We start from the raw sequence: 14,757 nt of genomic DNA, 5'->3' as shown, positions 1-14,757 counted from the left end.
TTTTCTAAAATTTTTTGTCTATAGGGGAAACACTTTATCTTAAGGCTTTAGGAATCTAAAAAAAATCACGGCTTCCAAAATATATGCTTTTATCTTAAGGCTTTAAACTAAAAGACTGTTTTAAGAGTAGGGGACTTCTTTTGGGAGGTTCTTCTAACCGACATAAACCATGTGAGCATTCATGGAGTCTAACGTCTTACCCATGCTAGGGAGAGCTGTTCTACCCTTGCCATCAGAATAGAACCTTTATCTTAAGTTATCACAATCTTAGTCATCCACGTAGAAGTGGGAATAATCTTAATCCTATGGTGGCACATAGTTCTAGGGCATGAAACCTTGGTAACATACCCATATCGGTGCTAAATACTACTCCTATTCTTATGCTCAAGATCTTAGGAAATCCACTACAGAATAGCACAGGGGTCTACAAGAAAATCAATTATGCTCTTTATTTTCTTTAAATCTCAAGTCATATGAACAATGTGGATTCTTTATCTTAGCTTAGGACCAAAAGTTCAATTTTTAATCAAAAATCTGAGAATAATCTTATCATAGGGTGCACGTAGCACAAACAACCTTGAAATAACAATCTTTAATTAGGGCTTAATGACCCATGCGTCAAACTCATGTTAAAATATCATAATGTTCATGCTTGATAATGTAAACATTGATAAATTAATTCAAAATTTAGAAATTTCTGAAATATGCATGAAAATATGAACATAATCATGTAATTAAACTTCTAAATCACGGGAAATCTCATAAGCTTGTGAATAACAATAACGGGTATAAACCCTAACTTGAATTTCATGGGAAATCATATAAAATTTAGTAAAATTGGAATTAAAATAATTTTTTGGGCACAAGAACGAAAGGATTGTCCTTGTTCATAATCCCACATACTTTAATTGATGATCTTAGACGAGAAAGCTTGAATCTTGAATTCCTATGATGTTTTTGAAGATGAGTTCTTAGAGTTCTTGAATTGAAAATTATTAATTTTGAACTATCTTGGAGAATTGATGAGGAAAATTAGATTTCTTGGAGAGTAAGTTTGACCTTTAGGGTTTTCTTTTGAAAGAGAATTGATGAATAAGTTTGACTTGAATTCCTATTTGTATTCTTGAATCTTGTTTCTCGAAGAAGATAACTCAAATTGATGTTCTTGGGATTGTTCTTGAATGATCTTCCTGAACTTCTTGGAATAGAAAGCTTAATTCTTGATTGTTTTCTTGAATAGAAGGTGAAGGTGATGGAATGGATGAATCTTGAAGAGAATTGATTAGGGTTTGTTCTTGGGAGTAAAGTAGGATAATTGGGGCAAAATAATGCACCAATGACGGCTATTCATTGCTACATTACGACCTGGGTTGAGGGGGAAAAGACCCAATTGCCTCTCATTAATTTAAAGCAGAAATTCGTAACCCGTATCCCGATTTTGCTCTTCACCGCGATGCGGTACCATCGCGGCAACTTACTTCCTCACACGAAAATGGCCATAACTTTTTGCTTGGGTGCTGGATTAAGATGAAATTGGTATTGTTGGAAAGCTAATTCAATTATCTACAATTTGGTATGTCTTAAGATATAAGATTATACATAGATAAAAAGTTATATACTTTCAAATTTGACCCTTGTAGAATTAAACACTAAACTTTGAATGAATCTAATGTTCTTAGCTCCACTTGGCTCTAAGTGACTTCTATGAATATTATTCACCTAATAAGATCTCCACATACTTAGGATGAAAGTCATGGAATAATTATTCGAATTATGGATCAAGAAAACACCGATTAAACCTTCACTGCAATACGATGAAATCGTGTTAAGCTACTGGAAAATGACGAGTGCGAATTTGCACTCTGACACGATGCGGTGCATTCGCGTTGCGCCACTGGAAATTAACAATTGGGAATTTGGAACTCTCTGCGATGCGCCAATGTCGCGGAGGTCCACTGGAATTGACAATTATGAAATTTTCCTTCACCGCAACACGGTGGTTATTTTGGAACACTGTCAACTTAAAAATGCTCCAACTCCTCAACCGAGTATCGGATTTGGGCAAATTTGGTATTGATGGAAAACTTATTTAATTTCCCACACAATGGAAGGTCTAAATCTGAAAAATTCCATATGAAATAATTATTCTTCATTTTGGAAGCTATTTCTTAACATTCTAGGAACGAATTTAAGCTAGAAAAACTACGGGGTGTTACAATATCTCCCCCTTGGAAACATTCGTCCTCGAATGTGGCTAAGCTGAAAATACTGAGGAATTTGAGGATATAAGCTATCATGCACAACTAAAATAAACTGAATAACTGAATCTTAAACATAATGAGCTACTGAACTGCTCTTCTAGTGTATGAATTCTCATGAAAATAGCTATATGGTTGAGATATAAACGATAGCGTCAACTTATGAGTAACCATTACTTTAGGCTGGATCTGATTTCGTGAGAAAAAGAATGAGAGGTTTAGGACAGGAAAACTTGGGGTATTACAACATCTCCTCCCTATGGATCGTTCGTCCCCGAATGATACTGATTTGGTTGAAATCCTAGGAAAAGACTGAGATGATACGCGGGGTACTTACGAACTAAATCATGACTAAATGCTCACACCCAAATAGGGTATTTCTTCAACACTCTTTTAGGAAGTTCTAACAATATTAGGGAGTAAAGGACTCCGAGCAAGATCTGAGCAAGACATCTGAATAGGAAATTACAACATTGCCCCAAATCTATAGCATGGAACATAGACTTATGAATCATAAGTTAGGCTAGAAGTACTAGGCCTTAAGCAATGCATTTTCTTACTTAAAAACTTAGCAACACTTCCTCAAATACTCTCTTAACTATACTATCCCCTTAAATACCATAATAACTTGATTTAGCTTATAATCCTTATGAGCATCTTTCTCATATTCTCTAATACCTCTATCAATAACAACTTCTTTACACTATTAAATTATTAGGAAGACACACATAAAATATTCCCAACTAACCAAGTCAGACACAAAAAGCTTCACCTCAATAATCCTTCATTTATAGACCTACATAAAATAAGCATAAAACAATCTTCCCAAACATAACACATTCACTTTCTCCCATCTACACAAGTATTCATCATCACTATAATTTGGAAGTATGACCTTGTTACTCACTCTATAATATCCCCCTTAGCTTTAAGCCATCACTCTAAGTATGTGGAACCCTTTTCTATACTCTAAACTGAACTATACTCACTGCACTCTAGAGTCTGGAACACAAAAAGACATGTAAATAACAAACTTACTCTGAAATACTACACCTGAAAGTGTAAAACCTACTTACAATATTCCTTCCGAGGTACAACTCTATCTTTCTATAGCCCACTAGTCATCACATAATAACTTGAACACTTACTTAGAGTCTTCATGAGTATCACTACATCCAAAGTTTACACCATCTAGAGCTTTAAATTTTATTTCTATTTGCTCAATCTTCAAAGTTTCAAACTTAGATTCTAACACTTAACACGGATATCTTCAACCTTTAATAAACCATACTGCTTCCGTCATAGCCTACTAATATCACATCTCTAAACTTATATTTCTAAACCATGAAAATTAAGATCATACCAAGGTTCAACATCATCTATCCATAACCTCTTAACTTAGCTATTAAGAACATCATATACTATATAACTAGTCTCCTTTCTCTTAACAACTCAACGGTACTACTAAGCACACAGAACACGTAATAACCTCGGAAAATAATGCAACCTTATATCACCTTGGTCATACCTCTACATCATACCTGTAACATCATACTAAATTTCTAATAAATAAACCTAAGCTCTTGCATACACTGTTCAAGCCTACTAGATTACTTCCAACTAGCCGCACTAGCCAAGAAATCATTACATCCTCCTTGATGACCATCCACTGTTTAAACTTAATGTCTAGTGTTAAACATGAGTACCAACCCAACCTCATATACTATACTATTCTCACTGGGAAACTATATAATAAAGCATCAAGAAACACTAGTCCAAATAACCAATCATAATCATTTGGCCTATCTTATTTACAATCCATTAACACATCCTTCTTCTACACATCATTACTATTTTCCCTTTTATACATCTAAATTACTATCATAGCTCTATAAGTTTCAACTAACTTCTTTTTTTTAACCTCAAGAGAAGCCTAAATTAATGATACTAAACCACCAAATACTTCATTGATATCCTATACCTTTTTAAACACAATAAATTTCATCAATGAATCCTTCCGCACTTCAAGCAAACAATAGCTCACATTAACTAATAACTCCTTCTTCATCCTCCACTAAAATAACACACAAGGACATATCACTTTAACACATCTCAATAATATGCACAAGTTTACCTCTACACTTTCTACCAATCGCCATTCCCACTTTTCTTATCACTACTCTTCTATACCCATACTTCTAACTATAATAAGGTTCTAATATTCATAAATCATAACAAAAAGTTCATAACATCCCTCAAATGCACACTACGTTTAACAATCTAGGTTTATACTATCTACTTTCATGAGCACTATCTGTATGGAAAAGGGTCAATAGGCAATCTGAATACATATCTAATTCTGTCTCAGCTAGACAACTCATAAGGATGAGAATGTAACTTTCAACTTGAAAGACTTATGAAACACTAGAGAGCTCCTCTCAAGCCCTTTGTATGACTTCTGAAATTTTCGATAGTAAATCTGAGAGCATTATTTGGAGAGGAATTGGAACTTCCTGATCATGTTATCTTGTGAATATGTCATAGATAAATAAATTTGTGATAACACATGAGTAGACAGGAGTTTCTGAAGGAACAACTTTACAGCACGATCTAGAGTATAAAAAGAAGGGAAACTTTTTCTTAAATACCCTGTAGCATCTCGACGAAAAATACAGACGTCTCCATACTATTTTGCAAGACTCTACTAGACACGGCTTCACAGACACCCTAGGAAACTTGAACCTTGTGCTGTGATACCAAGTTTGTAACGCCTCAAAAATATGTCCCGAGATATCACACAGTGCTTAGGACCACAAGTAATCCCAAGCTAACCCATGACTGGTATATTTTTAAGCAATTGATTAAATAGGTATGAAATAATAGAGTTTACTATGAGAAAATATAAAAATGATGGAGTCTTTGAAATTACAATACTGATACAACTTTTTCATTCTGATAAAGTCTGAAAAGATGAACTAGAATTACATAACTGACTCTAACTGACGTCTATGAAACCTCTACTATATTGGCTATATATAGTTGGGATGCGACTCTAACTACAACTAATCAATACATATGAGTAAGAAAGTAAAGTATATAAATAACATCTAACTAAAGTCCCGAAGAAAGAGGACTCATTATTTGCTGGCTGAAATCTGCAACTGTCTAAATATGGTATATGTGCTACAACTCGTACCTACATTATGAGATAATGTAGCACATAGACATATATGTGGATCAGTACTTTGAGGATATGCTGAGTATATGGGGGTGAATGCATAAGTAAAAAATTATCTCATCATTATAATTCGTAAAATAATGCATGCTAAATATAAATGACTCACATAAGCTGAAATATCTGAAATACTAAAATCTAAAATAATAAGAAAAAAATCATACTTTATAAATATAGTGAGTCATAATATTTAGTTCTGAAAGATGTACTAATGTTCTGTGTGTAAATCATACTGTCTAAGTGCAAAAAAAAGCTCACTTCTGAATCTGAAATCTGTAGCTAATATCTTTCTGTAAAACATAATCTGACTAAAATTTGTGAGTCTTTACACTTAGTTTACTAAAAGCTTTTCTGTTAATCTTTTCTAAAATCATTAGTCTGTAGGGAAAACACTTTATGTTAAGGCTTTAGGAATCTAAAAAAAACCACAGCTTCTAAAATACATGCTTTTATCTCAAGGTTTTAAACCAATAGACTGCTTTAAGAGTAGGGGACTTCTTTTGGGAGGTTCTTCTAACCAACATAAACCATGTGAGCATTCATGGAGTCCAACGTCTTACCCACATTGGGGAGAGCTGTTCTATCATTTCCATCGGAATAGAACCTTTATCTTAAATGGTCACAATCTTAGTCATCCACATAGAAGTGGGAATAATCTTAATCCTATAGTGGAACGTGGAACGTATTTCTGGGGCATGAAACCTTGATAACATACCCATCTCGGTGCTAAATACTACTCCCATTCTTATGCTCAGGATCTTAGCAAATCCACTTCAGAATAGCAGAAGGGTCTACAAGAAAAACAATTATGCTCTTTATTTTCTTTAAATCTCAAGTCATATGAATAATGTGGATTCTTTATCTTAGCTTAGGACCAAATGTCAAATTTTTATCAAAAATCTGAGAATAATCTTATCATAGGGTGCACGTAGCACAAACAACCTTGAAATAGCAATCTTTTATTAGGGCTTAATGACCCATGCATCAAACTCACGTTAAAATATCAAAATGTTCATGCTAGATAATGTAAAATTTGATAAATTAATTCAAAATCTGAAAATTTCCTAAATATGCATGAAAATATGAAAATAATCATGTAATTAACTTCTAAATCACGGGAAATCTCATAAGCTTGTGAATAACAATAATGGGTATAAACCCTAACTTGAATTTCATGGGAAATCATATAAAAATTCAGTAAAATTGGAATTAAAATAAGTTTTTGGGCACAAGGACGAAATAATTGTCCTTGTTCATAGCCCCACATACCTTAATTGATGATCTTAGATAAGAAATCTTGAATCTTAAATTCCTATGATGCTTTTGAAGATGAGTTCTTGGAGTTCTTGAATTGGAAATTCTTAATCTTGAACTATCTTGGAGAATTGATGAGGAAAATTGAATTTCTTGGAGAGTAAGTTTGAGCTTTAGGGTTTTCTTTTGAAAAAAAATTGATGAATAAGTTTCACTTGAATTCCTATTTGTGTTCTTGAATATTGTTTCTTGAAGAAGATAACTCAAATTGATGTTCTTGGGAATGTTCTTCTTGAACTTCTTGGAATAGAAAGCTTAATTCTTGATTGTTTTCATGAATAGAAGGTGATGTAATGGATGAATCTCGAAGAGAATTGATTAAGGTTTGTTCTTGGGAGTAAAGTAGGATAATGGAGGCAAAATAATGCCCCAATGGCGGCTATTATTGCTATATTGCGACCTGAGTTGAGGGGATGGAAGACCCCATTGTCCCTCATTAATCTTAATCAGAAATTCGTAACCTGTATCCCGATTTTGCTCTTCACCGTGACGCGGTATCATCGCGGCAGCTTACTGCCTCACATAAAAATGGCTATAACTTTTTGCTCGGGTGATGGATTAAGACAAAATTGGTATCGTTGGAAAGATAATTCAATTATTTAAAATTTGGTGGGTCTTGAGATATAAGATTCTACATTGATAAAAATCTATACACTTTCAAAGTTGACCCTTGTAGAATTAAACACCAAACTTTGAATGAATATAATGTTCTTAGCTCCACTTGGATCTAAGTGAATTCTATGAATATTATTCACCTAATAAGAAATTCACTTACTTAGGATAAAAGTCATGGAAAAAATTTTCGAATGATGGATTAAGAACACGACGATTAAACCTTCACCACGACGCAGTGAATCACGTTAAGCCACGGGAAAAGGACGAGTGCGAATTTCCACTCTGGCGCGACGCGGTGCTATTGCGTTGCGCCACTGGAAATTGAAAATTGAATATTTGGACCTCTCTGCGATGTGCCAATATCACGAAGGTCTACTGGAATTGACAATTATGAAATTGTCCTTCACCGTGATGCGGTGGTTGCTCAGGTGGGACACTGTCAACTTAAAAATGCACTAACTCCTCAACCGAGTTTCGAATTTGGGAGAATTTGGTATTGATGGAAATCTTATTCAATTTCCCACATAATGGAAGGTATAAATCTGGAAAATTCCATATGAAATAATTATTCTTCTTTTTGGAAGCTATTCCTTATCATTCTAGGAACGAATTTAAGCTAGGCAAACTACGGGGTGTTACACTAATACGCCCTATTATCTTACAAAAGATCCCAAAGTGTCTAACTCATAAGTCGTACGAGTTGTTTTAAGTTTAAAAAGGGGGCAGAACAGTGGTACAATACCACTTATCATTCGGAAACAAAACAATTTCAAAAGGGTATAATGACTGAAATGCCCTTTAAATAAATGAATTTGGGAAATCTTGTCTAGAATAGGCTGCCTCATGCTGTGAGGCCTGTTGACATCTATTTTTGGCTCTCCATACTTAAAATTAGTACTTTTAGGCTTTGTGATCGTTAAAGTACACAAAATGCTGTTTTTCACACATTTTTTTTTTATAATTTTTTAACGATAATAATCATTTTTTAGGATTTTTTATTAATTTATTGTCATATTTTAACTTTGCATTATTTATTGATAATTATCCCTAATTTCGTAAATTTTAGAATTTTTATCAGTTTATTATCATATATTTGCATAGTTATCTACATACGTACATAGCATAACACTGCAATTCTTTCTTACATATTATAATTTTAAATGTTTATAGTGTAATATAGTTTTTTAGATAATTATATTTTTTATTTATTATTTATATTTTTCTGTAATTATAAATTGTCATTCATATTCTTGTATAATCCATAAACGTAAGTCGGTTCACTTATTTTTATACACAGAGCGATAAATCAAGTCAAGGTCTCGTTGCTTTTTAAAAGTTGACACTTGAGGTGACAGATTGATATTTTTGTCCATTAAATAAAAAGTCTTTGTACATAGATTAAAAGAAGATATATGTATTAATGAAGATAGTAGTAGAAGGATATTACAGTAGATATTATTACCATTTGTAGGGGGGTGCGCGGATTTAATAGGTCTAATAGATTGATTAGGTCTCTAGTGAATCTATTTTTATTTATGCGTGGATATTTTTTAAATTTTGTTTCAATATCTTTTAATAATTTACTTTTTTCGTAAGATATATTCATTAATTATTTTATCCTGTAGTAATTGCAGAGTTACAAATTTCTGTATAATAATTTATCCTATCTGTGCTATAATGTATATCTAATTCTAGATTTTCAATGTTATTTATTATCTTGTGTTGTTCTTCTCGTAGTGAGTTTTTTAAATTATATAAACTATCACATGTACTTTTATCTAAATTTTCTAAGGTTTTTTCTATCCATACTAATTTTTCTTTTAGGTTTTCCATTATTTTTCTAATTCGGTTTCTATAATTAATTTCATTATTTAGATTTTCTTGATTTTCTCTAGTTTGTCTAATATATTCTAACATTTTTTAATCTGAATAATATCCTTCTGGGTAAATTTCCTCGTATAACTGTTCTAGACAATTTGTAGTTTCAATTTCATAGTTTATTACCTCTTCTAATATTATTTTCTTAATATCTATTATTTCTATATCTTTGAGTATATATAAGATTAAAACTTTAAGATAATCTAGGTAATCTATCTTTTAAAATTGGTTTTATTATAGTGTTTTGTAGTTGTTTGTTTTAGCCTTAATAGTTTTTGCATATTTTTATTAAGAAATTTTATATCTTTATTTTCCATGTATTTATCTATATTTATTTTTATCTGTTTTTCTAGTAACTGTATTTTTATTTTTTTTATATCTTTTTCTAAAAATTTTATGTAACTTATCATCGTAAGTATTTATAAGAGTAGTTAGGTAGATATGGTATATAATTTACTCTAGTCATGTAATATTTACCAAAAGCTTTTTCTAATATGATTTTTCTTATATCTGCTACTTTTATATTTCTAAGTGCATACAAAATAAGTATTTTGAATTTATCTACCATCACATCAGATAAATTATCATTCATTTTCATAAAATTGCTTTTTTCAAAATATTTCCTTCAACCATGTACATAACAAAATATGGTCATCTTAGCTTACTATATACTAGATTATTCTTAAATAATATGTTCTTCCGTCACTATTAACATGGTAATCCGGATACTTTTTCCCTTAAACAACGCCTCTACTCTGGTTACTCCCCGCCACGGCTTCTTGCCTCATTGGTTTCACCTTTAGGATGGCATAGTACTTAGGGATATTTCTCCGTTTCCTCTTTGTTAATAAACTTCTTAACATATTATTCTTCGAATAATTCTACTATAAAGTAACTAGTATGAATTTATTTTATCATATCATGATTGTTGGGAATTATGAAATTAGCTATTCATAATCATAAATGGATATACCTGTTCAGGTAGCTTTGATATTTCTGAAGTTTGTTGCTCCATAGCTTTTTCTATTGGAATATGTTTATTTTATTAACTGAGTAAAATATTTTTTATGGAGTGGAGAGAGGAAAGTTGCTTCAACGCATGAAGGCTTGCCTTTGCAATGCCTTCTGCCTTTGTTATATATAGAACGAAAATTTACAAACTTTCTTTACACGTTTTCTAAAAACTAAAAATTTAAAACTTAAAGAAAATAAAGTCAACAAAAATGGCCTATGGCCTATCCTACTCTAAAGAAAAGTCATAAATGTAAGAAAAGTAATAATTGCTTTACATTATTGTATCATAAGAAAAATTTGTACAATAAGTCCAAATATCTTCCGTTGTCGTATCTGCTCCATTATTGCTCTTTATCTTATCTTTCCAGCTGGCATTTTGTCTTCTTGATTTTTATTCTAGATGTACCTCTGGAATAATATTATCTTCTCCATTGCACCTCGAACATTGGTGGTCTGGATATTTGTGTCCAATTATTTTACAGTATCTTGTTAGTAGTCCGTCTGAAATAAATCCTTTTTTGATTGCTCTTGCGGTAGATTGTTTTTCTGGGTTGAGTAGCGTCATTATCCATTGTCTTACATCTTCCATATCTGCTTGTCGTAGCTCTTTCGAATTTGAATATATCATTTGATGATCTCTTGAATAGTAGCTCCATATTGGGTTTCCGTTAGTATAATTATTTGCTAATTCTTGAATGATCGTAGCTAGTCCAATAAGTCGTTTATTTGCATAAAAATCTGGTATCTCAATTCTGGGTATCTCCAGTTGTTGCGTAATATCTTCTGGTATAATCATATCTCTTGTTAGTCCTATCTTTACAACTTGTATAACTAGTTTTATTTCATCATATAATATCTCTGCTGGTGCAGTATAACACTTTATATAAAATAAATTTCCTTTTGTTATTCTTTTGTAGGTAGTGAATATCTTGTAAAATTCTTCCATAGTTGTTAGCTCTTCTCCGTCTTGGGTATATATGGTATTTAGTAGTCCATAGTCAAAACAGGTTTTAACTAGGCTTGGGTTAGTTTTGGGTAGTGCAATTAATTTATTATATCCTTGTAATTTTTGCGTTATATAATTGGTATTTGGTTCCTTGATGTCTGTAGCTCTGGGGTTATGGTTTAGAAAGGTTTGTACTCTGTATATATTTTCTATGTATTTCTGGGCGGTGTAGTTGTATACTTTTTTATCTTTGTTTAGGCTATCTCGGTATGTGTTAACTTGTGGGGGTATGAATAAATGGTCTTTTTGTGTTTTTGGTGTAAATGATTTTTCAAATATTTTATTCATATTTACATTCTGGTATCTTGGTCTATTAACTCCTTTGCTTGTACCTGCAGAAGTAGATTGATAAATGTTATGGGCTTTATGGAGTGTCCCAACGTCTCCTTCTAGCTCTGGATTTTTAATGTCTTTCGATCGACATAGCTCTACACACTGCTGAGTTAGCTGATTTGTAGCTATAGACTTCAGTTTATCTTCATTAGTCTTTAGCTTTTCTATCTCATTACCCATACTGTCCACTTTCATTGAAAGCGTAGTTAGGGTGTTAAGTATTTTTTCTAGAGTATCTTCCTCTACTATTTCAGTCTGTGTAGCTTTGTCTTGATATGTAATCTGCAATAACATTTTTGTTAGTACTGATCACTTCAATTGTAAATGTGAAATTTAATATATTTAAAACTAGTCTCCAAATCTCTTTTGTTGTAACTGAATTTTGTATTTTCTTTGTTAACCACCAGCGTACCTGTGTATTATCTGTTCGTACAATAAATTTGTTATATACAATATATGGCTCAAATGCTAATAAACATTTATATAATGAACATAATTCTTTCCTATTTATTTCTCATTTTATTTCTGTCTCGTTGAATGTACCTGAGTAGTATCTACAATGATGTTCTATTTTTTCTGCTTCATATCGATATTTAAGTACTCCTCCGTAACTATATTCACTAGCATCTGCTTCTACTATATATATAAATTTTCTATTTTCATCTGGAAATTGTAATTTTGGTAATTCTCTACAAAGTAATTTTATTTTTTGAACTTGTTTTTTATCTTTTTCATCATAATTATATTCTATATCCTTTTTTAATTTTTTCTGCAGTGGTTTTAAGGTTTCTGCTAATTTTGGAATATATTCTCTTACTTGGTTTACTAATCCTAAAAATGATTGTAATTTCTTTTTTGTATCTAATTCTTCTTTCGAATTTATTATTTTTTGTACTATATGTTGTTGCATTTTTACTCCACTTTTATCTATTTGTATTCCTAAAAATTCTATCTGGTTTTTCATAATTTCAGCATTCTTTTTGCTTAGACTTATTCCCGATTTTTCTATTATATCTGTAAACTGTTCTAATAATTTTAAATGTTCTTCTTTGATTTTTGTATATAATAATATATCATCTATGTACACTATACAATTAGATAATTGTTTAAAATAATTATCCATAAAATGTTGGTATCTACCTGGTGCATTTTTATATCCAAATGGTAACACGTTCCATTCATAAAATCCTTGTGGTACCGTAAATGCGGTTAATTCTTTAGATTCTTCTTCTAGCTTTAGGTGGTAAAATCCTGATTTACAATCAAATTTGCTAAAATAATTATATCCTTGGATTTGTCTTATTTTTAATATCTTATTTGGTATCGGATAATTATATGTTATAGTTTTTGCATTTAAATTTCTATAGTCAATAACCATCCTACTTTTTCCTCTTTTTTGTTCACTATGTTTATTTACTATAAATGCTGGACTATTATGTTTACTATTACTTTTTTGTATATATTGTTTTTCTAATAATTCATCTATGTGCATTTTAAATTCTTTTAAATCATCAAAATTATATGTTAATGGTTTTTGTGTTATTATGCTATTTTTATCTATTAATTCAATTTTTATAGTAGTTTTATGTTTTTCCCATCCTTTTAATGGATCTTCACTATATAATTGTTCTAATTTTTTTTGAATTATTTCTATTTTATTTATTGAAAATGTAGTTATTTCTATTTTATTTATCGAAAATACTACTAGTTCTACTGTATCTTCAGTATTTTTTATATTTTCTAACTTTTATGTAATTTTTCACTTCCTTTTATCCAATCAGTTTTCTTTCTTATTTTATTATTAACTCTTTTTGCTTTTACTTTTTGTTTACATGGTGTTGTAAACCACCAGTCTGTTTTGGTTATTATATGTGGGTATAATTTATCTAAAAATGGCATTCCTAAAAGTATATCTTTTGATGTTAATTCATAATTATAAATTTCTTCTATTGTTAATATCTTATCCCATACTTGTATTTTTACATTCTTAGCTTTATAAGTAATTAGGCTTCCTTCATTATTAATCCTTTAACTATTATTGGTGTTTTTAATTTATCCCATTTGCTTTCTGGTAAGCAATTATATCTACATAAATTAGCTTCTGCTTCTGTATCTATCATAGGCGTATAATATCTAGTGTAATATCCTTCTACTACTATCTTCATTAATACATATATCTTCATTTCATGTTAAGGCTATTTTTAAGAATAACTTTTCTTTGTTATATGTTAAGGTTAATTGTGTATGTTCTATATTATATGGTTTTACTTGTTCTAACCATTTTATTCCTAATATTATATCTGCTTTTTGCATTTCTTCCTTTATTTCGAAATCTATTTTTATTTTTCTCACTCCTAATATTATTTCTTTTTCTGCTATATTTTTATTATTTATTAAACTTCTTGGTAGATCTGGGCATATATCATTGTCAGTTTTTATTTCTTCATTTTTTACTAGATATTTTGCTATATGATTTTCTTCTTGTCCTGTATTTAAAAGTATTAGGTATTCTTTTTCATTTATTTTTCCTGTTATGTAATATTGGTTTAAATTACTTATTGAATTTGTTTCATAACTTGTTCTTTTTGATGAGCTTGATGATTCTGGTTTTTCATTAGCTATTCTTTTTGTTGTACTTGTTCTATCATTTACTATTTCTAAATTTTCTTCTGTATCTATGTCTCTATAGGTATAGTCATTATAATCTATTGTTTTTACTATTTGTTCGAATGGGCTTTCTATTTGTATTTTGTTAATCTTATTTTTTCCTGTTATTTTATGTTTTGTTGTTAATACATATAGATTTTTGCATCTTGCTGTAAATATTTTACTTCCTGGGGTTAATTCTATTCCTGATATTTTCCAATATAATACTAATGATTTATCTATATTTCTATCTGTTACTGCTACTGAATAATTTGCACTTATTATAAATTTAAATTTTTGATATATTAGATTTCCTTTTACGGCAGTTATTATGCTCTTTTCTATAGGTTTTATAATTCTATCGTCTGCTAAATATAATTCTATTGGTGTATCTATTCCTTCCCTAAAACATGCTTTTATTAATATCTCTGTACCTCCAAGGTGTACATATTTTATTG

Source organism: Capsicum annuum, chromosome 5 (assembly GCF_002878395.1).
Source record: "Capsicum annuum cultivar UCD-10X-F1 chromosome 5, UCD10Xv1.1, whole genome shotgun sequence".
In the NCBI taxonomy this organism is placed as follows: Eukaryota; Viridiplantae; Streptophyta; class Magnoliopsida; order Solanales; family Solanaceae; genus Capsicum; species Capsicum annuum.
Note: the sequence above shows the minus strand (reverse complement) of the source record.